Source organism: Microtus pennsylvanicus, chromosome 16 (genome assembly GCF_037038515.1).
Source record: "Microtus pennsylvanicus isolate mMicPen1 chromosome 16, mMicPen1.hap1, whole genome shotgun sequence".
Classification (NCBI taxonomy): domain Eukaryota; kingdom Metazoa; phylum Chordata; class Mammalia; order Rodentia; family Cricetidae; genus Microtus; species Microtus pennsylvanicus.
The window spans coordinates 38,408,160-38,434,598 of NC_134594.1; positions in this window are offsets into that span (position 1 = coordinate 38,408,160).

The window sequence follows — 26,439 nt, forward strand, 5'->3', positions numbered from 1 at the left end:
AAATTCAGTATCACTGTATATTTTCATTTTGAGCAAAATAGTTAAGGATGTCTACCTTTGCTTCAGAGGGTTTACCAAACAAGATGAAATGTTGAGTGGTAGCCACAAAAAGCACAAATTTGCCCTTTATTCAAAACTTATTAAAAAATAATTGAAAATATTCTCACTATTTAGCTAGGAGAGAATAGGAAGCCAGTGACAGATATAATAAAGAAGGCTATACAATGACATTGATTTTAATGGAAATCAATGGAGTCTAATTTATTTTGTATCATACCACAAAGATAGGGAACACTCAGTGGCAGAAAGACAATGAATCAGGAGTAGATAGCAATATTTTTAGTGCATAGAGTCTAAGAGAGCCAAACTGTGACTGGAAAGAAAAGGGGATTAATACTCAAATCTTGTTAAATATTTAACACTAGAATCCTTGGAACACTGTTTAAAGCCTTTCTTTTTAGTTAATTGTTTGCTTATGATCAGATAGGAGCTATCACAATGGGTGTTTGCCTGGCATTTGAAAGGCCACTCTGTGTGGATAGTCTAAATGAAGACTTCTATATTCAGAGGAAATTATTCTAAATTAATTGAACAAAGAATTCAGAGGGTATGCATTTTGACAGTATTCTAGTGCAACTGCTTAGAAGGGTTTTTTATTGTATAAAGGTGTCTGCTATTTGCTTACTTTGTGGTAAGTAATTCCATGAATCTATAATGCAACTGTCAGATTCCTTTTCTTTTCTTGTAGCATTATAATGCTAATAGAGTAGAGAAAACAGAATTAAAAAATCCTTTTTGGGGCTTAGCATCACTGCTTTTGACATCTATATTCTCTGATAAATATAGCAGCAGATTTTCTGAGGCAATGCTTTCAGATCTTAGCTTCTGAACTTAATGCTAAGCTGCCTTTACACACAAGTGTTATATGGAAGTAAGATATTTTATACTATAGAAGGCACTTTAATTTCATTTGAATGGATAGGAGAAGACTATTAATAAATAATAAAATTAACATTGAAAAATTGATAAGCATGGTTTGGTAATTATTTCCTTGATTTCTTTCATCTCGAAGTCTTCAATTAAAATATTGTCCTTTAAGTACTTTAAGTAATACTGTATTATGACAATATTTATATTAAATATTATGCTATTTGTTTATTAAACTATTTTACATCTCTGATCTACCAAAAGAATTTTCAAGTTTTTTTGAAAATATGTATCTGTGAGTGTTTTGACTTTTCATCATTTTATGAAAACATTAATGACAGTAAACAGAAGTTTGATTTTTAGAAATATAAATCTGTTCACATTTAGGCAATAAAAATAATTCTTACTCAATACAGAATTAATGTTAAAAAAATCAACAAAAACACAAAGCAACAAAGAATAAACTTTATTATAGCTACTGTTTAATCATATGACCTAAAAGATACCTTTAGATGGAAGTTTAGAGGCAACTAACATACACTATTTGAGCAAATTATGGATCATCTAATAAAATTTTATTTTCTCTATTTTTCTTTTTTTCATTGCAAGTTATCTAAAAATAATTTGTAATTTCTTTCCAATATATAAGAATCATATTGGCACAAAGAGGCAGTCAAGTCATTAGTACATTCTATAAAATTCCAGGAAAAGTAAGAAGCTATAATATTTGCCATTTAATTTTTATTATTTAAGATTTTCATTTCTGCATGACACATATTTTGATCATATGCATTCTCAGCTCTATCCTCCATCTTCTCTCATACACTCTGATACTCTCTCTCTCTCAATTTCATTACATCTTTTAAAAATCATCATTGCTGCTCATTAATGTCATCGTGATGCAATTTGTATTAGCATTGGTTGATTATGTTTAGTGATGGGTCTCGTTATAGCATTTTCATATATGCATATACTATGCTGCTATCATGACCATCCGAATTACTGTCTCCTCTCTCTTGTGTTACTCTTCTGCTTCTAGTGATCTCCATCTGATCCTAATCCGGTCTCCCTTTTACCTTCAAATATTTATAACTTAAGACCTTTAAATTTTAATTTTGGTGTTGTCATTGTCCAAGTCTTGCTGAGTCAGCTAAATTCTTGAGGTCCCATGGGTGTAGCTTCACTGTCATTTCTAGGAGATGGCAGCTAATGACTGCTGACAGAGGGAGAAGCCTCTCGGAGGGATCAGCCTTTTGAGTGACTTATCATCCAATAAAATGTGATGAGCCCTAAGCTCACATACAGAAAAGCAACACTAATGGCCTCAGCAGTTTGTATGTTTATGTGTAGCTGTATGTGTAACAATATATGTAACAAAGATATAAAAAAGAGGCCATCAGTTTGAGTGGAGTGAGGTGGAAGGGAAAGAAAAGGGGTTGTAGAAGGAGAACATGGAAGTAGTTGGGGTGAAGGGAATCTTTGTCTTGAGTTTACAGATTTCTGCAAGTAACCCTAAAATAAATAAATGTTTGCCTCTTTCCTCACATAGTCTGTGCTCTTTCTGTTCTTGTCATCTAGGCCTAGAAAATAAAGAGAGAAAGAAAGACACACACACACACACACGCACGCACGCACGCACACACACACGCACACACACACACAGGCACACACACACACAGGCACACACACACACGCACACACACACAGACACACACACACAGGCACACACACGCACACACACACAGGCACACACACACACACACACACACACACAGGCAGGCAGACAGATAGGATTAGCAGATAGACAGAGAAACACAGAGACAATGCAGAGAGATCCGTTCCCAGAGTGATTTATATATACATATTGCATTTTAGAATAAATTTAAATAATTGCAATTTTCTTATTAACGTCAGGATGCAGCAGATACAAAATAAAGCTCTTTGGATTTGTCGAGATTTAGGTCCATTTATTGGTTAGTAGAGACATAAATATCTGAGCCTGATAAAGAGAGAGCTAAGTGAAAGTGGTTCTCATTGTGTGAGTTTAGTAGTGCACCAGGACTTTAATATGAGTGGTCATCCTCCATATCGTACATACTTGTATGCTCACTTTATCAACATTTGTTAACCGATATAAGTAGAGTGGTCGTTCTAACAAAGTCTGTATTATTGTCATTTTCCAACTGGTATCCCTAGAGCGTCTTAGGAAACATCATCCCTGTTCAAGTTGTGGATGCTCAAAAGAACTGGTAGCTGAATTCTTGTTTTGTTGCTTGCTTAGACCAGTCACATTGGTAGAAAAGATGTTGTAGACCATTGGCTTATTAACAATAGTGATTACTCCATACAGATTTGCAGATAGTCCAAGGTCAGCAAGACCCGAGATTCAGCAGCCGAGGAAGGCTTTCTTTCTCATACATGATTTTACATATTTTAGAGTCTCTCCTATGTGGGCAAATCCCCCTTTGAAGCTCCACCTTCATAGTCTATTTTTACAGGTCTACCTCCTTACAGTATAACATTTAGCATTGAAATTTTAGCATGCAAAATTTGAAAATAGTATATGTAGGAATTTAATTTAAGGAATTTATTCACAAATCCATATCTTTCTCCTACAAAAATAGATTTAATCCTCCCAGTAGCTCCCAAGTCTTCCCTTATTCAAGAATCAATTTTAAAATCCAAAGTCTTCTTAGTCTTGCTTGTTTGTCTGTTTGGTTTCAAGATATACTTTAAGTACAACATTTCTCCCCTTTCTTTAGTCTAAAATATGAACGTCATATGCTTGATTCCATAGGTCTTAAAGAAGACCTTTGCTAAGCCCCCACAGCCCCAGAATGATGCTGCCCCCAGAGCTAGGATTAAGCACAGCCATCTAATACCAAGTAAAATGCCATACTGATTCTCCATGTGGACCTGGAGAATGTGGCCTGTTATAATAGGGAATCTTACAAAGATGTTGTATTTGAGATTATGGCAAGAGTCAATTGTAGGTGGATTTTTCTTTCCTGTCTGCCAATTCACAAATAACCAACATGGAGACTCAATATTAACTGTAAATGCTTGGCTGATAGCTCAGGTTTGTTAGTAGCTAATGCTTACATTTCAAATTAGCTCATATTTCTTATTTACCCTCTGCCAAGTGACTCATGTCTTTTTACCTTATTTTCTACATGACCTGCATCTTCTGAGCCTGTTGGCATCTCCTCTGACTTCACTTTACTTCATCCATCCTCCTTAGTTTGGCTGTCCCACCTATATTTCCTACCTCTCTACCTTCCAGTCTGCTTTTTGTTAAACCAACTGAGTGACCATATCCTTACAGGGTACAAAAGGATTATTCCACAGTTGTCAGTACAATGATTTGAGAAAAATTAAGAGGAAAATTTCCCCATGACACTATGTTTGGTGAGCAGTGATACATACCAACAAGTGGCTGCTCTAAGGTTAATGTTGTGTAGAGAACTGAATAATATATATGCATGCACACACATAAACATACTGTATCGCACATACTGTTTGTTTGAGAATTATATTGTATATATGTCTACACACAAATATCCCTCATGTCTAACTCTTGGATGGCAACAGCAACTCTATAGTAAGATATGTAAGTAATGTACTCCTAAATTTATAATAAAGGTACTAAGTCTGATAATTTTATTTCCATATTGGGAATTAAAACTCTTGTGAAGTCAGTAAGTGGGAAACTTCAGCACCAAAAGCTCTTTCTTTTATTAGTTCTGCTTTTTCATTCATTTGACCACAAACTTCATAGTATTTCACTTTCTTTCTGAACCAACACACTGTTAGAAGATAGTATTCACTAACAAGACATCAAAAAAAATCTATACTTGTATACTCTGATGATCTCCTCTGATTAATTAAAAAAGAAGTGATATTAATTACTTGAATTCAGTTATTCTTGGAAACTAAAATATGGACTGATATACCTTAATCAGTCTAGATTTTGAAAATTTTCAAAACTCAAAAGTCACTTTCTAAGCACTAACATGTTTTCTTCATGTACCCTGTCTAAAATTCTTGTTCTTCCTTCAGTGATAAAAGTGACTGGTCCTTCATGTGCCCTCATAGTCTTTATTCTAACTCCACACAGATCAATATGCCATTAAAAGGCATATTCCCTAGTAAAATGATCTTTGTTCTTTGAGTTAGACTGTCTCTCCTGTTCAGGCTACACTCAAGATCTCAATGTCTAGGAACGCACAGCATTCCTCTCCAAAGTCTTACTGGATAGCATATGCTAATTTGATGACTATAGTTTTCCCATACTAGTTCTATATATTTAGGTAAGTTGGATGCTATGGGATCTCTGGGTGCTCTGTAAGACCCCATTTCCATTAAGTATTTTATACTCATGAGGGCTGGACAGAAGAGTAATAGATTATTCTCAGTTCATTATATCATTGCCGATCACACATCACGCTACCATTACTTGAAGTCCCTGCATCAGGACATTTAGGAATTCAACCAAATATAGCAGCTAGCACACTGTAGACTCCCAGCATCCTGCCCTAGGGCCTTTGTGTATGAAATCCTAAATTACTTCTGTGCCTGTGGATCACTATATCCTATTTCAAGTTCATTTTGACATTTCAGACATTTTCTTAGTTCTTGCTGACATTTCAAAAACAATTGGCCATTGATTTTCTTCATTAGTTATGTGCCCCAAGTCCAAGTGACACCCAGTGCTTGATCCTGGTCACATTCCTACATTAAAACAAATAGTTGACAAGCTGCAAGGGCAGGTCTAGACCCACAGACACTCTTTTCTTCACTGCCATAATGATGAAAACATCTGGCCACCAAGAGGACATGCTTCTAGTATCATAACTCCTACTGAGAATGTTTGAATTCTCAGTAATGAGATGACAGTTTGAAGCTGTCATCATGGCGAATGGTAGCCATGTTTGCTTGTGACTAGGAACTGTTCACTAATGATAACTAAACAGAGGGTAATGTCAGGTCTTCATGTGGTGTAATGAATATCTATTATGTGCTGCTTGGAAATAAAGTCACTTGTTATTATCATTGATGTGTAGATCATCTCTAGAAAATAAATCAAAGCAACAAAATAGCAGCTTGTAGATAACACAGCCACAAACTCGGTGTGATAAACCTACTATTAAGAGAGTGGTATAATCATTGCTATGAAGAACTCTAGGGGAAAAATGTTACTGTGAGTCATCGGTACAGTTCAGGAATTTTCCAAATTTAAGTGCAATTTATAATTAAAGCATAATGCTCAACAAGTCTTTATAAGGTATCCTTGTGTCTTGTGACACTGGGGTTTGAGACAGTGGCCTTGCTCAATCAAGGTTACCACTTTACAGCTAAACAATGTCTCTACCCATATAACTCTGTTTAAAAGAAATTTTTACTTTTGAAGCAGCATATTTAAGGGGCCCAGAAGATTTTGAACTCACTCTGAATTCAGGGCAAAAGGACTGAACTTCTAATCCCCTGTCTCACCTTGTGGAGGACCTAAAGTTAGAAGTCTACTACAAAGCTCAAGGACTGCCATGATATTTCTACAGTAAAGATCCCATTAAGAAAAACAAGAATGATTAAAAAGATGGAAAAAATAAATACTTCCTTTAAAATTTATCCTTATAGTGTTTATGAAATATTTCAAACTGGACTACTTTGTCATCGAGGCATAAGTTCTCATCAAATAATGGCAATTTCTCTTGCCCAACAGGCTCGGCTTAAGGTGAGTGAGTTTTCTATGTTAGCCAACTCAACTTTTACGCCTTAGAAGATGCAGAGAAATAGATTTTAAAATTACCCCATTAGAGGTTTTAGGCAAAGTGCAAGGAGAAACTCAGTGGCTAAGATGTGTTACATACCATATGAATAGGGAGGACCACACACTGTCTCTTTTCACACAAGTTGCCTATGAGGACTCATTGTTCCTAAATTCGATCAGTCACAAAATGAAAAATAGTGCTCATCTCATAGATTTGTCAAGATTACATAGAATATTATACAAGCAATCACTAGAAGACGTTTCACACTAATAACACTCAATATATTCATAGTCATTGTGGTTGTTTGCATATTATATTAGTCATTTTTTTATTTTTTTTTCAGTGCCAGGGAGCACAGGTGGGGCATTTCATACTTGGCAAGTGTCGTGCCACTAAGACTGGCTCTAGGTTTTGTGTTTTTTTAAGTGAGTGCTACCAAGTAGACCAGGAAGGCTTAAAACTCATAATCCTGTTGTTTGTGGATGTAAGTGCCAGCATTAAAGGCAAGATGCGACCCAACTCTATATTTGTGACTTTAAGTATTTTTGTTGAACTTCTATTATTTTCAAGTGACTGTTTCCTATTATTTGTGTTTCTTTAAAATTTTGAGCAAGCAAAAACGAGAGCCATGCATACATACATGATATATCTATATTATATAGATGTAGACTATGCTATAAATGTATGAATATAGATACTTGGTGGAATTATTCATAAACTATTCTAAGGTGGTCACTTTTTATTGTCATTATTTTTATATTGTTTTGAGGCAATATATTACTCTGTAGTTCATGCTATTTTGGAGTTCAAAGTAAACCTCACGCCTAAACCTCCTGAATGCTGGGATTATAGGTGTGAACCACAATGCTCAACTAGGAAAGGTACTTTATGTAACTGGCTGAAAGCCTGATATGTTTTATATATTGTATTTTTTGTTTTATTCTCTGAGAGTTTTCAGTAAACATAATAAAGAACTTTTTAACTTTTTAATATGACAAGGCCAAAGAGCTACTCTAGGTCTTAGAGTGGATGTGATCTAGTTCTGTTAATATAATCAATAAATATCTCCAACTTGGCATAGTTCAGAAAGTATGTAATAATTAAAGTCATAGTATGGATGCAATCTTCTCTTTCACAGCATTTGTAGGTATCACTGGAAAAAGCATGCTGCATTTTATTTGACAAGCTAACACCTTGACACACTAAGACAGCACCTCTATGGAATGCAGGAGCCATATGCTTCAGTTTTATACAACTGAATTTATGAGCAATTGAAACCAGCAGGGATGGCTTGAGCGACATTTCAAAATTGTTTCTTTCCTCTGAGTGGTTTTCATTTAATCACAGTAATACTCTGGGTTCTGTCTTAGGCCCCGAAGTCTTCTGAGGGAGCAAGGCTAACAAGACATGTGCCTTTTTATACCATTTTCGTTCGTTAATGTCATAGGGTTCTCTTCACAGTGACCACGTGAGTTTATTCAAAGAAATTAAATACAACTAGAGAGAAAACAAATCGGCCAAAATGGATAGGTTGGTAATATGAATAAAATAAATTAAATATTACCCAAGAGGCTTTTGGCAAAATAGACACCACTTTTGTCAAACTTTGTTAAAGTAGCTATTTGGAGGGATTGTCTGTAGAGAGTACGTTCATGGTTAAGGCCGGTTAGGAAGTAGGTGGCCTGTGGGATCACAACATGGTTGACTTTTAGCTCTCTTCCCAGACGTTTTCTCAGGCTCTCACCAATGGGATAAACTTTCCTTTGCTTTTGTAGAGTGCACTAATTCAGTCTGTGCTGTTTTATGCATGTAAATGCCAATCTGTTTTTTCCTTGGAGCTTAGCTTGCAAACCCACTACAGAATGGAGAGACGCCTGCAGTCCCAGCAACTGTTAACAACCTTTTCTAAGTCTCCAGCCATCCTTCCTGCATCCTCTGTGTGGTTACAGTGTTAAAGGACAGGAGAACTCAGTATTTTCACTCTTTGATTTTAGTTCCGCAAGACTCAGGGAATGATCTTAGAATTTGTTGCAGTGACAAAGATATGAGATAAGATTCAAGTTTATTATTTTTTTAATTTTGAAGTCTCAAGTTTTTCTTATAAAATCTGCATTTATTTTTATTAATCCTCTGTTAACTGACTTGTTTGTTCTTTCTTCTTTCTGTGGCCTTTGTTTATTAGAGGGTAGAATTTTTTGATAGTTTTCTTATTCTTCTAATTATTAAATTACTCTTCTTTTGCTCTTGGAAGAGCAAAAGGAAGATATTTTATTATATAATCTATAAAAAGTGAAGCACTGTTAATTTTAGTAAAACCATATTGACAATTCTAATAAAAATATAATAATAAATGCTTTGAAATACATTTGAACCATATCATCAAATTAATATGCTCACACTTTTTATATAAAATGCTACCTTTATGTTGTAAAATTGAGTGGATTTTGATCCCCATTAGTGTACTAAGTTATATGATAATCTGTGCACACCTGTGAAGTAATAACATCACATTCTTTCAAGGAATGTTTTTAACTTATCAACAAAAATGGCAGGGAAAAAGACATACAACACACCCACACATCCTTTCTCATTTGGGGGAGCAATATTAAGTAAGCCAGTGTTTCTTAGGATAAGAATTCAACGTATGGTAATTTACCTCGAGACTAAGATACGTTATGATGCTGTTTCTCTCCATCTACATATTTAAGTGTTAAAGAATTTTAGAGACACTGAAACTGACTTTATATTATCATTTTGTAGTATAATGGATTAGGGGTTTCTTTGTTTGTTTCGTGGAAAATATGTACACAACACATTTTTACCTCTTCTTTTTGTCTCACCAGATCCACTATGAGCCTTTGAAGTGATGGACACAGGAGTAGCGTTTGTGTGTGTGTGTGTGTGTTGAGTTCCCCTGCCTTGAAACACTGCTAGTCATTCTGAGCTGCTGGTCAGTGCTCACTCTCTGCTGTCTTGGTGATGGTGAGTAGTGTATAAACCTTTATATTGTCACTTCGTTTCCACTTCTCTCTCAGGTGTCAGAATTTTAAATGCGTTCTCATGCTTGACTTTTGCCTTAGAATTTAGCATCTCAACGTTATGGCTGTATTAAAAGAATGACATGCCAATTGATTATTACTATTTGATAATTAATGTTTTTCAAATGACTAATTCTGTTTAAGGCAGAATTAGAATCTGTTCTGGCCTATCAAGGAACCTCCTTGAACAAATCACATTGTACCATGCTTGATTCTTTATAAAGTGGGTATTAGAGCTATGCACAGGAGAACACACAAGGACTCTCTAATAAGAAAAAATACTGATGACATTAACTATTTACTGTGGAAAGCACACTAGGGTTTCATGAAAATCAATTGAGCTGGTAGCTGCAGGACAGAAGAGATAACTGATACCTTGTATTTATAATCGTGGGTGGGGGTAGAAGAGGTGATAACATCCAGGGAACTTGGGGAAAATTTGGAAATCTTTCCTGTCGTTTATTGTCTGTTTGAATCTATGTGCAACAGGGGAGAAAGGTACTTTCAGTGATACTGCAGAGTATAGAAATAAGAGTTGGCTGGGAGGCTATTTTTTTTCTTTGTTCAGTTTTTAATGTTTCCTTTCAGGTGTTACTGAAATCGAATTGGTTGATAACTTAGATCTATTTGATTGAAATATAATGTAATTAGACCTACATTTGTTGCTGGCTGTATTACAGAAAGCCTAGATGTATCTTCTTTCTTACCTGTTAAAGTGTCTCTTCTGACTTAAAGTTTGAATTTCCACCTGTCTAGAATTTACTAAATATTGATGCACTTTGGTTAATATTTTCACTTACTGTGTTAAAATATACATGACATAATTATTAATATTTACCATTTTAAGCATGCAATTTAGTGGGTTGATTACCATAATGTAACAATATCTAGCCATCCATTTGTAACTGTTTCCACATTCCAAACAAAATTCTTTAATAACTAAATGATAATCTCTTTTTGCCCCCTTTCCTTAGTTTTGTAACATTTATCATAATTTCTATTTGGCTGATTAAAGTATTATAAATATACTAATTGACAGAAAATGTATTTTTCTAAAATGGCACTACATTTTAACATTTAGAGAATTAATATTATCTGTACCATTTTGCTTTAATGTGCACAAAAACATATTAATATAGCTCTAGGAAAGAGATCACAGAGGAGGGTTAACATACTTTTAGCAATGGATTTATTTCTAAGGATTTATAATTATATTACAAAGACTATGTTGATATCTATATATTTTTATATTTATAGATCTAGAAATTAAAATTTTTGATATATGTTGTATTAACTTTTGATCTAGGAACAACAGTTCAACAGGAAAAAGGTGTTGAGAAACTCTCTTTAGAATCTAAAGAATTGTAACCATGTCTAGAAAAATAAGATTGCTGTAGTGCCAGAATGAATGCTTCATGGAAATTGATCTATAAAAGTGTAATTCTTCAGTGATATGACTTCTGCCTTTGTCAGACAGTGAATAAATATGTATCCAAAGAGGATAACTTTGGTGGTTTATAGCTCAAGCATCAAACATATCCAGCTTGTGCTTTGTACTAAGAAAATAAAAACATCTTTGACATTGCTTGACCTTGATAATCTTAACTACATTTATAAATTACTTTTAAGACACATTCATGTAACCTTAAAGTCTATTAGCTACAGATATAATTATTTTCTGACTTGGCTTTGAAAAGAAATTTAATCTGAAAAAAAATTTACAAAAATATTTCATAAAGATAACATGAAAATATATCTACCTTTTCACCTAGTATGTTGGTTTATATGACTGACCTCCACCATTCTACTATCTTTTGTCCCTGAATATTTTTAAATTATTACTACAGATTGAGATTCTATAATATACAGTCTAAATTCAGAATAGATGTAGATAGTTTCATTCTCTGGGTTCTCATTTCCATGCCACGTGGTCTCTCAATTTCCTCTGTCAAGGAACAGACCTCTGTTGATTTATTATTTATTTATTCCTTTAATCAATAGGCCTACAAATAAAATTCTGTAGAACCTGAACAAGCAGTGGCAAACAGGATGTCACAGTACAAAGAAAGCTAATAGAGAACTGATAAAACCCGTCGTAAACATTTGGCAGGATAGAGAACACCACAGTAAACAGGTGAAGGACCGAAGTGGCTGCCAGATAACTTCTTTGTAGCAGGAACACAAAGCTAATGATTCCGTGTCCAAAAAGAACCTTCCGAGTGTAAATTATAAACAAGAATTCCAGGCACCATAATGAGCAGGTGCACAAGCTTGAGGAAGTGCAAAGGAGTTAACTGTGAAAGAGAGTGAAGGGTTCATGAGGGAAGTCTTTGCACCAAAGCTTCAGAGGTATGAATATGAAAAATGTCACCAGTTATTGGCATTGAAAACTCTTCTTGATTGGTCACAGCTTGCTTATCTGGTTGAATCTCTGCTGTGTTCTACTTGTTTGTTTCTTAGGTTTTTCTCTGAACAAACTTGTGCCATTTCCATATCTGTTACTTGGTTGTAGAATTCCAACCACTGAGATGTAGTTGACATTTTTTTTTATATATTCAATGGTACTCCAACGTTCATGTCTTCAAGAAAAAAAACAAATAATTATTGTTATTTTATCATGGGATACTATGAAAATATTTTCTAAAGCATACAGAATTTTACTTTATTTGTAAGATAATAATATGGCAATATTTTTCACTCATATGTTGGATATAGCGTGAGTGTGTGTTGAAAGGAAGGCCATTTGTTGGTTCCCAGCTGTTCCGCCCCAAAATAATCACACAGAAACCATATTATTTAAATCATGCTTGGCCCGTTAGCTCTATCTTCTCATTTGCTAACTGTTACATCTTAATTTAACCCATATCCATTAATCTGTGCATCACCACAAGGTCATGGACTACCAGCAAAGTGTCAGCACATCTGTTTCTAGCTGCAGTCTCACGACTTCTCCTGACTCCCAGCATTTAGTTTAGTTTTGCTCGCCTACCTCTATTTCCTGCACAGACCCAAGACAGTCTCTTAACCAATGGTATTCACAGTATACAGAGGGGAACCCCGCATCGTGTGTGTGTGTGTGTGTGTGTGTGTGTGTGTGTGTGTGTGTGTGTGTGTGTGAGTGTGTGTTGAAAATGGTCTCCTTAACCCAGTCTGGCTTTGAACTTCTTGATTATTTTGTACGTATCTTCTTCATACTTAGATTGCAGGTATGCACCATCACTGCAGGATCACAGTGAGGGTTTTTTTGTTTTTGTTTTCATTTTTTTTTTGACTTAATAGTGTTTTTTAAGAATTACCTTCTCCCTAATAAAAGTGAAATGTGTGCTGTTGATAAAGTTCTTATACAATTATAGCACAAAGGAAAATAGAAGGAAAGAAATTATTATATTTTTTGTACCACCCACCCATTATCACTGTTAGTAATTTGTGTATATATGTATATGTAATCATTTCTCTATGATTATATTTCTTAACCAATCTACATATGCTTATTAATCTATCCACACATAAATATAGGTTACTGTTTTATCTTAAAATATGCCAAATTATCCATGTGTGACATAATCTATCTTAATTTCCATGGCAGAATTAAACATTTAGTTATTTTATGATCATGTACTCACTAGAAAACTTTTAAAATTATTATTTGATTCTGAACTAGCCTTTTCAGTAGAAAATTTCAGAAATAAGCTGGCCAATAAAATGTCATTCAAAAGTTTAAGAATTTTGGTGTATCTGAATTGGTTTTTCTAAATTAAACAACCATTTCCTAATCTTTTAGAGTTATCTAGTATGTATAATTGGTAATTTCATGTCCTTTACAATTTGCTAGCAAGTGAAAATGCCTCTCAGCTTAAATCCTTCCTTTAATTAGCCAGAGTGGCCTTTCCAACAGAGATCTTGATATTTTCATGCAAATGGATGGAACTAGAAAAAAACATTCTGAGTGAGGTAACCCAGACCCAGAAAGATCAACATGGCATGTACTTACTCATAAATGGATACCATGAGCAAAGGAAAATGAGCCTACAGTCCATGACCCTAGAGAAGTTAAGTAACAAAGTGAGTCCTAAAAACACCCACACCCACACCCACACCCAGATCCATATGGAAAGGAGAAATAGACAAGATCGCTTGACAAAATTGAGGCTATTCTAAGCCATAACTGATCTTAGAGCACATGTGGGCTTCATCTCATACTGAAACCTTCATGCTTAATTCAGCAAGAAGATAAACATGATACCACACTTGGGCTTAAGGCTGATAGATTTATAGGGAATGGCCATGTCTTGTTTTCAAGTTGGGCAACATTATCCTAATAAGAAGTTAAATAAATCACCCCACTTACAAGTAATGTGAAATTGTTTATTAAGTCCTGAGAAAGAAATTGCTGTGCTGAAATGACTCACCATTGACAACATGTCTGTAGATAAAATTTCATCTTATGGTCCCCAGTAAATACTACCTAACAATAGTTGTTTATTATCAAATTTAATATAAAATTGAGGTGAATGAAAACAATATCACTTGTTCCCATTTAGCACTGATCTATAACTGTTATCCATATCTTTCTAAGGTTTCATCCTGAAGTTTAAAGAGTGTCATGTCGATTCAGTCATATAAATGTCCTTAAATGGTACTCAAGCAAGAACTAATAGTAACATTAGAGTCATATTGCAAAATCTATTTATCAGTGCTCATTTAATAGAAAATATTACATTGCCAAGGCTGGTTTCTATTTTCAGAATTTATATAAATAAATAGTATCAGCAGAATCAAACCAGAAATTAATTATTAAGAAAAAGATATACTTTGATTTCTTCTCCCTGCTGAGAAAAACATTTTAATTCATAATGATGCCACTTCGGCTCCAGGGGCCAGACAAATATAAAATAATATATTAAAGCAATCATAGTGATATCCTCATTTGCAAGTCATTCAGAATGTCTAAGAGATTACCTGCTGCCTCTCTGTCCCTCTATTTCTTTTCTTTTAACCATAAGACCATTTATTAGAACAAAAAAGAGATTCACCAAAGGAAATATTGCATTTTTACCTCCCACATCTCACTTTTATCCTTTAGAATTAGAACTGACAATTGCAGGAAGAAGGAATAAATTTAACTTGAAATGTTGTCTGTGTCCTGACATTATATATTTCAAGTGAACTACTAAAAGTTATGGCTCTAAAAACCTGTAAATATTACTTGAATGCCAAGATATAAAGCCATGAGAAAACTAATTAGTATTGGGTTTTGAAATTTTTAATTCTATCCTATAGCAGTCTAAATGTGGAACGTTAAATAAAAATTCAGCATTGGATCCAATGTGTGTTTGGTGTACATTGTGTTGGGTGTGGACTGGTACTTTGCCAAATAAACCCTTGCACATTTCTGTACGTTTACAGGACTTATAGCTATTCTGAGAACAAATATCCTCATTATTTCTCTCAATGCTAACCTTCCAAATGTGTCTCAACATCCTGTCTTTCCTGGATAGCTTAAGCATAGTCATTGTCAAAACACTAATGTTGTTCCCAAGTTAAGACATCTGTCATTCAATGTCTTATATCCATGGTGAATATTATTGAAGTAAATATTTGACAATGAATTTGAAAGAGTGATAAATGTTTCACAAAGTATCTACTATATATTATAAATATTATATCACAAAATTATCTTATATTAAAAATGCATCAAGAGAACATTTTCAGGAGACCGAAAGATTCCAAAAATTTTAAATGATTTTTGGTTTGGTTCCCAGTGCAAAAAAACCATAATTTCCTTTTACAAAAACAGATTCTTATGACTTCCAAATTTCTGTTAGAAATGTCAGTAATATTTATGTCATTCTTATTTATAACCATGAAATTGCACTTTAATTATTTCTTCCACATTCTCATCAATCCCATCACAAGATCATGTCTAACTTTAGTACTGTTTTGTCATGAACCCGTTTATCCATTCCTATTGAAAGAACACAAACCACATCTGCCCTTTTCATTTGGGCAACATGCAATTTATACCAGGTGCCTGGTACTTTTCCCCAAACAAGATTTGATCATAACGCTCCCTTCCCCAAACCAACAGCCTATTTTGCTTTCAAATTTATATGCAAAGTTCTCTTAATGACAATTAACAAAATCATGAAATTCTAAGCTATTAATAATTTAACCATGGCTTCTACATTTTGCCAAGATATTGTTTTCAGTTTTTGTCCCTGTAACCCCAGTGTCTTCTCAGGCATCTATAATTCAGATGCAGAGAATCTCCATTTACATCTATAGATTCTTATTGGCCACCTGAAACACAAAGCTCTAATTCTGTGTTTTTCCATGGCGTCTGTAAACAATGACCCCCCCTTTTGTTTACTCTCAGAGGATTTTGAAATCACGTAGTTGATACATACCCAACTCTTTGTGTACCTTCTAGATATTAGGTACTACGAAACGAACTCTACACAATGACAGGCAGCATGTTTCCTTATGGAAGCTCTACAGCTCAAGAAGAAAAACCTCCAGTAATATACTGAAATTAGAATGTTGCATTTGATTTGATGACTAGTCTAAAACTCAGGTGTCCTCCAAACATGTCCTCCTCTTTGTCATTGTCCCTCCAGATATGTCCGCTTTCCTCCACTTATTCTTTTCTTCCTTTTTATTTTATGGTGGATACTTCATTCACTTCTCATTCCAACCAAACCTCTCATTAGCCACTTTCCAATCGCCTCTAAGGGAAATCAATTATCCCTACTCCTGTTACCTTTCTTGTTTTTCAGGAGTAATTAAGTCTCTTCGAGCTGATGAGGGAGGGGGACTTGATCGGGGGAGGGGGAGGGAAATGGGAGGTGGTGGCGGGAAGGAGGCAGAAATCCTTAATAAATAAATAAATTAAAAAAAGTAATTAAGTTGATCACAAAAGATCTTTAAAATATGCCAATAGATTGATATGCTAGTAAATATGGTAAATGTTTTAAAAATAGCTTTATTAAAGAGAGAGAGTGGGGAGGAAGAATGTATTTCTTTTTTTTTTTAAAGCAGGGTGGGTTTAAAACTATGGGTAGCAAGGAAAATATTGAAAATCCAATGTGTTGGCAAGTTAGAGAAGTCATGCTTAAAATTTAAATATCATAAAGTTTCATGACCTTTTTATTGTCGGTAATACTCAAATTGAATAATTCTCAACTCAATTTGAGTTGAAAAAATTTGTATTACAAGCTTATAATAATACTTCATGCAAGCTCATAAACCCATGTTGACTCAAACTGTGGGAATGGGTCCAGCACGCCTGTGTAAGGAAGCTTCCGAGTGATTCTCATGTGCACAATAGCTTAAGACTCATTGATCATATGTAACATGCAACTTGTAGCAGACACGTAGTGTATATCTTTTGAATTTATTTGAATTAATTCATATGAGTCTTAATTTATGAAAATCTTTTTTCTTGCATAATACCCATTTTGTCTTATTTGGATTTTGGGGCAATAATTTAAAAACTACTTGATTGAAACTAAAAGAATTTTTAACTTTTTACAAATAAATTTGTGTGGGATGGAAAGTCAGATAAGTATCCTATTCCACAGAATAAATTAGTTAAGGAAATATACGACATGTACTGTATGAGCAAATTTCTGCTGGGGAGGAGCTGTCCTATAGGAGGTTAAATACTTAAAGCCAAGGTAAAGTAATCATTGCCAAATAAAATCCTTTTAATTTAGAACCGTGTGAAGTGATTTAAGAAGCAAAACTCAATAATATGTCTAGATTTCAGCTGTTCACAACTGTGATACTAAGTTTGAAGTACACTGGAATTTCTACATTGATTATTCAATCATCTTTAATATTTTGTTTGATAATTTATTTAGAGAATTATAGTCAGATATTGAGACAAGAAAGACAAAATATATCCATTCTACTTTTGCTAAGAATGAATATTATTTTGTTTCATCTTACTAATTTTCTTTTATTTTTTTAGTTTCTTTTGATTTGGGGGTGTTTTTTTTGTTTCCTTTTTCCTTTTGTAGACACAGACATAGGGGGAAAGAAGATGAGAAAGAATGGGAGCGAGACAGAGAGAGGCAGAGAGAACAAACGTTAAGCTGGGTTGTAGGGAGGTGAATTAAGTGAAATCTGGGAAGAGTTTTGTGAGGAGAAAGAAAACGAAGAACGGATGGTATAAAATGTTTTAAGTACAGAATTTTTAAACATGTTAATTTCCTTATAACTTGGTTATTCAGTAATGACTTTTGTGAGTGCATGCTCCAACAAAGCAGAATACAAAGAACGTATTAGAATTCACTCTCTTTCCCCATTCCTTGGCTGAGGCTTGATAATTCTTTGCTCCATTGGCTCCTTGAACTTCAGATTCAGATTCAGTTGGCTGGTGTTTGTGTAGGTGCTGTTATAGGACCACTAGACTCACTTCTTTTTAAAAAATTCCCTTAGATGAAATTTGTTTTCTGTATACAAGTATTTTGCCTCTATGTATGTTTATGCATTATGTGCATGTCTGGTGCCTAAGGAGGCAGACATGGGTGTTGGACCCCTGGAATTGTAGTTACAGGTGAGCCCCTGTGCTGCCTCATCAATGAAATGAAAACACTAACTATTCTCACATGATCAGATATATAGAGAGGGGATGATGTCCTTATGAGAATCTCGTTAAAAAATTCCTTACAACCCAAGAGTTAGTATCACTGTGAGGGCATCATATATTCCTCCAAAATTTGTTAGACATTGAGTTAATATATGGATTAATATTTGTTAGTTTGGTGCTATTGAGAGCCTAACATATCTGAGGACAGAGATTCTGTCTGTAGCTTCCAGATGTGCCCACTGTGACTGATATTCAATTGCAACTCAATAACGTATTGAAAACACATGTAAAACAGTCCTCCATATATTTCAGGTGGCATTATCACTTGCAATAATTTTTAAGATTTTTTTATTTTTGCTTTGCTCTGTACTTCCAGACATCATCAGGAAGTGTTATATTTGATGTGGTAACTTGTTTTACATGCTTGGTTTTGATTGCTATTTTAGGCGTCCACCAAAAATGTCTCTGTTGATTCTACCTATAAAAACATTGTCATCAAAGGCCCCTATAAAAGTGTGCTCCTGCATACAAGACAGAAGTGAATATTCTAGGTTCATTGTTGTCTCAAAGGCCTCCTCAATCATGCAAAGACCATTGCTCTACAACTGCTTTCTTTGCTCCCTGGTAAATTTCCCTCAGCTTTTCCTCCACTCTCCATCTTTTCTAGGCTAATGTTCACAGCTTTTTGTTTCCTAGCTGGGTGGTTGTTACTTTATGCATCTTGTGTAGGCGGTTGTTTTCCAAAAATAAAGGTTTGGATCAAAACAACTTAGTCAGTGATTATGTGTAGACTGCCTAGATTTTTCTCTCTGACCTGCTGTCTGTCTTTCATAGATTGAACAATTCATTATAATTTTTAGCTTATAAACACTGCAAGAAAGCTAATTTTTAGGCTTGCAGGGTAGCTTTATTTCCTTATGAACACCTATTTTCTTGAGTGGTCAGAATTTCTAGGACTGAAATACAACACAGTGATTTTTATTGTTTCTTTTCTTTCAAATCTTTGTCATAGGAGTATAATAAAACCAAATCCAGAAAACACTCTTTCTTTGGGAAGGAGTTGTGTAATGCCCATAAAATTGCTAATTTTAGTTTTACTGTAAATGAGTAGGTAAATATTCAAAGCTGAATGAGCTTCATGGATATCTGTATAAAATGTATTTTTTAATTTGTTTCAGCAAGTAGGCTGTAAGACTTTATATTGATTATGAGGATACATTGTAGCTGCAGTGTGGTTTCCAAAAAGTGTCCTTTATTAATGTTCAAACCTTACATATTTCAAAGACACTGTATCTAATACCTTCCTGAAATTATCTCTTTCTCCATTCCATTCTTCACTGGGTTCCTTCTTTGCTGGATATATATCCGCATAGCTTGCAGCAGTGTGGGGTAAAGAGAATCAGTTTTCCTACTTATAAAACAATAGTCTACGACTATCAGGAACCTCTCAAACACGAACTGTTGTTCCAAACATACCTAGAGACACATCATCTCGAAAACCTTGATGTTCCTATAATTACACAGTTCTTAAAACTAAATACAGAACAAATTGTAAGCTTCCACTTATCTATTGGGGAATGGAGATATTTAAATCATTTAATGATTTTTGTTGCTGTACCCATTTTAGCCTAACTAAATTTGCATCACTTATATTTTTTATAGGATACAATTTCATATATCTCCTATTGTAGTATTACTACCATTTTATAATAATATTTTAATATTTATGAAATCTTCTATATTCATACATGTTTGAATATCTCTAAAAGGGTAAGTAGTTTCCAATAAGCAAGGATGTGGATCACAAAAATTCTGAATGGGGACGTACTAAGATCTGGGAGGAATGGGAAAAGGGTAAATCATAATAGTAATATGTTGTATGAAAAGTTATGTTTTCTAGAAAAGGTAAACATGGAACAAAAGAAAAGAAAATATATGTTGAAGAATAATAAACAAACAAAAATCAATAGAAAACAAAATTCAGCATCACCATGAAGTAACTTGTACAATTGATCAGATTAAAGGATATTAATTAGGTCACAAATACATATTTCACTTGTTTTAAGTTTTTTGGCATCTGCAAAGATTTAGTCTTCACAATGTTCTGTATTTAGATTTAACTGTTTTATGGCAATCAGAGATTTTCTTGGGGAATCAGCAAGTAATCTTATTTCTGTAATATACATTGAGCTTTTACAATCTCATGAGAGAGGGCAAAAGAGAGCCACAGTGTGGGGGTGGACTGGAAATGGTTCCAGCTAAATCACTTTGGTGCCTTAACTCTGTGCAGTATATATTAATCTTAAAGGAGGAGCCTGGGGATCCTTCTCTGTGTTTTTCTGCTTTATTCTGTTCAGACAGGGTTTTTCAATGACCCTAGAAATCATTGTTCTTGCTAGACCAGCTAGCTACAGTGATCTCCACTATGCCTCTGCCCCTGCTAAAAGATCACCTTGCCCAGATATTTAGGTATGTGCTAGACATCTAAATTCATGTCCCAGTGCTTGTACAAAAATTATTCTTACCCCTGAATCATGTCTCCATGCTCTCTCTCTCTTAGTAACTTTTCACTTTCTATCACAAATTGTCCAGGTAACGTAGACCTTGATTTTGTAGGATGGAGAGTCATGACCATGTTACACTAAGCTTAGAGGTTTCTGTTTACCAATACTTTTATCTTGAGCATAGATAATGAATTTCAAGTTCTGGGCATGGGTCTTCTAAGGTCAAATAGTCTCTGGAGCTGAGATGGCAATTCTGAGATGACCATGAGCGTGCAAACAGCTGAATCAGCGCAGAGTTTTGCTCAACACAAACAACAAAGGTCAGCAGAGAAAAGCAGAACTAACAGACTGGGCAGGCTCAGAGGGAAAAAGAGAGAAGCGTGGTCAGGGCATGGCTAGCTGTCTTTAGATCTCTTCTATCTCAGGCCCAGTTTCACTTCCTGATCTTAAGCTTTGTAGGAAGTGTTAGGGCCTTGCTATAAATTTCCCTCTAGATGGATTGGATTGCTGTGAAATTATCTACTTAGGAAAAATACATTTATTATTTGAAAATGAGTAGATCTTGCTGGGAAGTTTTTATTTAAACATTATAAGCAAATGGTAATGATACAAAAAAATCAAATGCAAATTTCTGTATTTATTATTTTTAAAGATGTTTGTTAATTATTTTAGTTTTGCTATAACTATTTTAGCTTCATTTAATATATGTATGTAATGTATATATGTAGATAATGTGTTAAAGGTCTCATTTTGTTGAATTATGAATCATATCCTGATGAACTTGTGAAATCATAATTAGAGACTATTTGTGAAGTAGCTTGGTAGTTCTCCAAAACTGTCCTGCCATCCTCTTTGGCTATTGAGAATCCATAAAAATTTGGCAGTCTACACAGTTTAAAACAATAGTAATTCATTTCCCACAGTTCTATAGGTCAGAAATTTACAAATCTCCCTTTGAAGACAATTGGGAAGACTGTTGTATGCCTTTCTATCAGCATCTGATATTGATGACAATCTTTGACCTTCTTCATTTTGAAAATAGATTGTTTCATATCTGAATGTGTGGTCCTATGATACCTGGCTCAGTCTTTGTGTAGTTTACCTTAGAAGGACAACTGTCAGATTTGGGTTTGGACCTACCTTCAAAATGAGTTCTTCCTAAATAAATTACATCTGCAGAGACTTATTTTCTAAATAAGATAAGATTCATGAGTAGAGAAAATAAGAATTTTAGTTATCTTTTTACTTGATACAATTTAACCTTCAATGCCTTCAAATAAGGCATACAAACATGAGCAAACAAATGCCATCAACAGAAACCTTAGGTTTTTTTTTTATCTGTTCAATGATATTGTCATCAAAATCATTTTGAGATCATAACCAAAACTATACAACATTGATAGATTTCAAATTATCTTGATACTAAATATAGTAAGGAAACAGGTTGTTGGATTTTCTTATATGTCTGGATAGTTTTTGTCAGTTTGACATAAACCTAGATATATATCTTGGAGTAAGGAATCTTAATGGAGAAAATGTTTCCAGTAGCTAGGCCTCTAGGAAAGTCTGTAGGGTATTTTCTTGATTAATGATTCATGAGCCTTTTGTGGGTAGTGTAAACACAGGGCAGATGGTTTTGAGTTGATTAGCAAAGCAAGATGAGCAAACTCAAAGGTTCAAATCTGTAAGTAGGGTTATTCCATGCTTTCTGCCTCAAGGTCTTGCTTTGCTTTTGGATGATGTTAGACTATAATCAATATTCTAAATAAACCATTTCCTCTTTGAGTTGCTTTTGTTCAGGATGATTTATCATAGCAATAGAAACCAACTAGGTAACAACTGAAAGACAGAACGACAATTTTTTTTTTTTTTAAAGACAGGGTTTCTCAGTAGCTTTTGAGCCTCTTGTAGAACTAGCTCTTGTAAACCAGGCTGGCCTCGAACTCACAGAGATCTGCCTGCCTCTAACTCCCAAGTGCTGGGATTAAAGATGTGTACTACCACTGCCTGACTGAAAGACTGTTTTAAAAAACAAGAACACTTTAACCTCACAAAATGATTTATAAAAAGTATCAGTTCTTCTGTTGATAATTTTTTTCATCCATATAAAGAGACAAAAACAGCGTACACACAAAATTGAAATAAATCTTTAAAATAAATACAGTGGGGAACTGCCTAGCCAATATTAAGTGTATAGCTCTAGTGTAGTTGATAGGAAGGTTGTATGTCAATGCCCTAAAATTTACTGGCATTATTACAAGAAACCTTATTGGCAAACTTCTAAAATTTACATCCTCACACCCATGCTTAGGAGCAATGTTGTTAAATAATAAGTTTTGTGGTGTAAGTAGGGGTCAGTGTTGTGATGGAACTATAGTAAAATAGTTCGTGCTAAATCTCTGTTTCCTGGAAGAAGTATTAATGGTGTATTCTGCATCCTAACTGAGGCAATTCTTTGTAATATTTTCCCCAACAAATTCAATAAAACTTGGGATGCACATATATTTTAAAAACTGATATCATCGTCATGATTGGCTTACTAAAGAGCCATGTGAGTGTGCTCCTCAACTACTGAACAAGGACTTGAAGTATACAGTTTGTAGTCAACAATGGGTGATAAGATTTGTCTACTATATAGTTACAATTTCTTTCATTAATATTTTATTATGATTTTTATTATGAGATAAGTTTGAGTATGTTTTTAAGGTTATTCTGGGAAGTTCCTATTTACCATTTTTGTAATTCTAATTTATATGTAATTACCTATAATTTTGTTGTAAATTTTGAAGAGAGTCTTAGGATGTATTTTGGATGTCAGTCTAATAACTTCTAGATGGTTGGAAAATTCTGTTTAAAATGTGTTATCTATATTTAACTTTTTCATTAAGTAGAATTACTATTTTATGAAGTCACATATTTATTTCATGGGTCAGTCATAGCTGGTGGGAACAGCAAAAGTCATAAAGCCAGGATGGCTATCTGCTTGACAAAGATCCAGCAAAACTGAGCCCCTGCATGATGGCCCCCATGCCATGTTTGGTTTTGACCTTCAGGTGTTGCATATTTGGGGGAGCTTTTAATATTGACACAACTTGGGGACAATGGATTGGTGGAGAATTTCTTATGAATAATTTATGCATCCTCCAAGGAGTACTGCCTCTGGGCTTCCCCAGGAAAGTCCTGAGCATGCTACCCTTCCCGATTTTAGGGAGATATCTTTATCTACTTGAAAGTCTTCCTTATGCCTTGGAGGTTGTGATGCACATAAAGAAGCCAAAGATCTCTTTATGAGATTCTGAGACATTCTTGAAACATCTGGCCCTGTATGCACTAGGAACAAGATAATCAAAACAAAGTAAACTGAAAAGGTCAACGAGATTCAGTGGGCTAAATGAGGTGGGTGCAGATCAGATTACAAACCTCTTCCTCCTATATGCTCAGGAGATCATGGGGCATGTACAGCAACAAAGTTAGATTAGCTGAAGTTATCTCTGCTATACACTGGGACTTATATTGATGGGCAAAGGATGCTGTGGAAAGATGACAAAAGAATGTCAAAGCCTCCCTTTCTTAGAAAAGTTAACTTGTTCCGGACCACTGTGGTATCATATGACAAAGGAAAAGCAGAATGCCAGGACTAAATTGCTCACAAATTCTATAAAGATATAAAATATAAACATTGAATTATTCCAGAAATTAAATAATAACTGAAACAGCTTCAGCTGAGGATATTTTCTTGGGTGCTCTGACCATTAAGAGTTAATAATACACAGCTTGGGGCATGGCAAACTGCCTAGGCTGACTTGGAGATTTTCTTCCTGTCGGTCTAAGCATCTTTGAAGCCACAAGAGCTGAAAACAGGCTGTCATATGCTTCTAGATTCTAAAACATTGGATTATGGGGTTGATGAGTAAAAATGATTATGAAAGATAACTCTATTTATCAATGAGGACTAACCTTGAGGAAAGATGATTTTAAAAGTAACTCCTTTCTGTCATGGTTTGTCCATGATGACTCAACTTACAAGACCAGATATCAAACACATGTCCAGAAAACAAAAATGATAGTATCTATGAATCTATACGTGCTAACTGAATTCTATATAAATAAAGAAGCATTCTGACTGCTAGAGAGTCAGGCTGCAAGATTCTCAATACCACCATAGACTGGTTCAATCCTTTCTTTGCCTCCTCTCTGGAGCCTATCACCTGCTGGGGCTGGCCACTGGCAATTTCAACTAGACTTTTGCTTTAGGGATAAGTTTTAATAATCTACCCGTTGGAACAAATGAGGTCTCTTAGATATTTTTCACGTAAAAGGTTCATAGTTTATAATCTGAATGCAATTGATCAATATTCTGTATATATAAATAAAAGAGTATTTATTTACTTAAATTGTAAAACATATACAAGAAGAATTATAATCATTCTTTTGTGATGCCCTCTGATATTAATATTTTTTTTCTTATCATAACCTCATCTCTGCATTATGATTAATTTACCAGAACATAAATACATTCAGAGACACTGAGAATTATGGGTAATCTTAAGTGTCTACTTCTTTCTCTCCCTTCTCTCCTCCTGCTCCTCTTGCTCCTGTCCCAACTCTTCCTTCTCTCCATATTCCTCCTTCATTTCCTCTTTCTTCTTTCTCTGTCTTTCCCTTTCTTTTGGAGCACATCTGACAGATTTAGAGAAAATTGTCATACGATGGTATTTCATATTTATATTATTTATGAAAATATTTTTATTTGGTATATGCTACAACAAAATATATATCTAAAACCAAGATATATAAAAGACAGGAAAATAATTGTAAAGTTCAATATTTTAAACTATTTAAAAGAAATAGAGAAGCCGGGCAGTGGTGGCACATGCCTTTAATCCCAGCACTCTGGAGGCAGAGACAGGCGGATCTTTGTGAGTTTGAGGCCAGCCTGGTCTACAAGAGCTAGTTCCAGGACAGGCTTCGTATCTACAGAGAAACCCTGTCTCGAAAAACCAAAACAAAACAAAAAAAAAAAGAAAGAAAAAGAAAAAAGAAATAGAGAAAAGGATATGGGATATGCTGATTTGGTGAAACAAAAAATACTTTTAGCTGATTCATATGAAAATAAGTTAAAAATAAAAAATTGACTGATGTGCTTACATATATGTGTATGGTCAAGATTTTTTTGTGATTCTACTAGACCATACAAATAAGAACGATACACAAATAGGTTAAAAGGGTTTTCCAAAGGGCAAGGCAAGGTTTGTAATTCAGAAATTACAAAAGTTCTGTAAAGAAAAAAAGAGAGGAAGGAGGGAAAGAAGAGATGAGAAAGGATAGGATATAAGGAGTGATAGTGGGGGAGCAAATCTCCAAAGTGTTCTTCCTGAGACTGTATAAAGAGTGTGGTAACAGGAGGTAACACTGACACATGATCTTGCTTCCTCTGTCCCTCTTGGGTCAGGACACTGTAAACTTCACCTGGAGGTTAATGAGTACTTAAAGAAAACCTAAGGCTGCCAGGTTCTGGAGGGCAGCTCTAGCCCCCTGTCAGGGAGAAGTAAGAGAGAGAAAATTTGAAACCCTGGAGAAAATGTTTAAATTTTGTTAATAAAGCT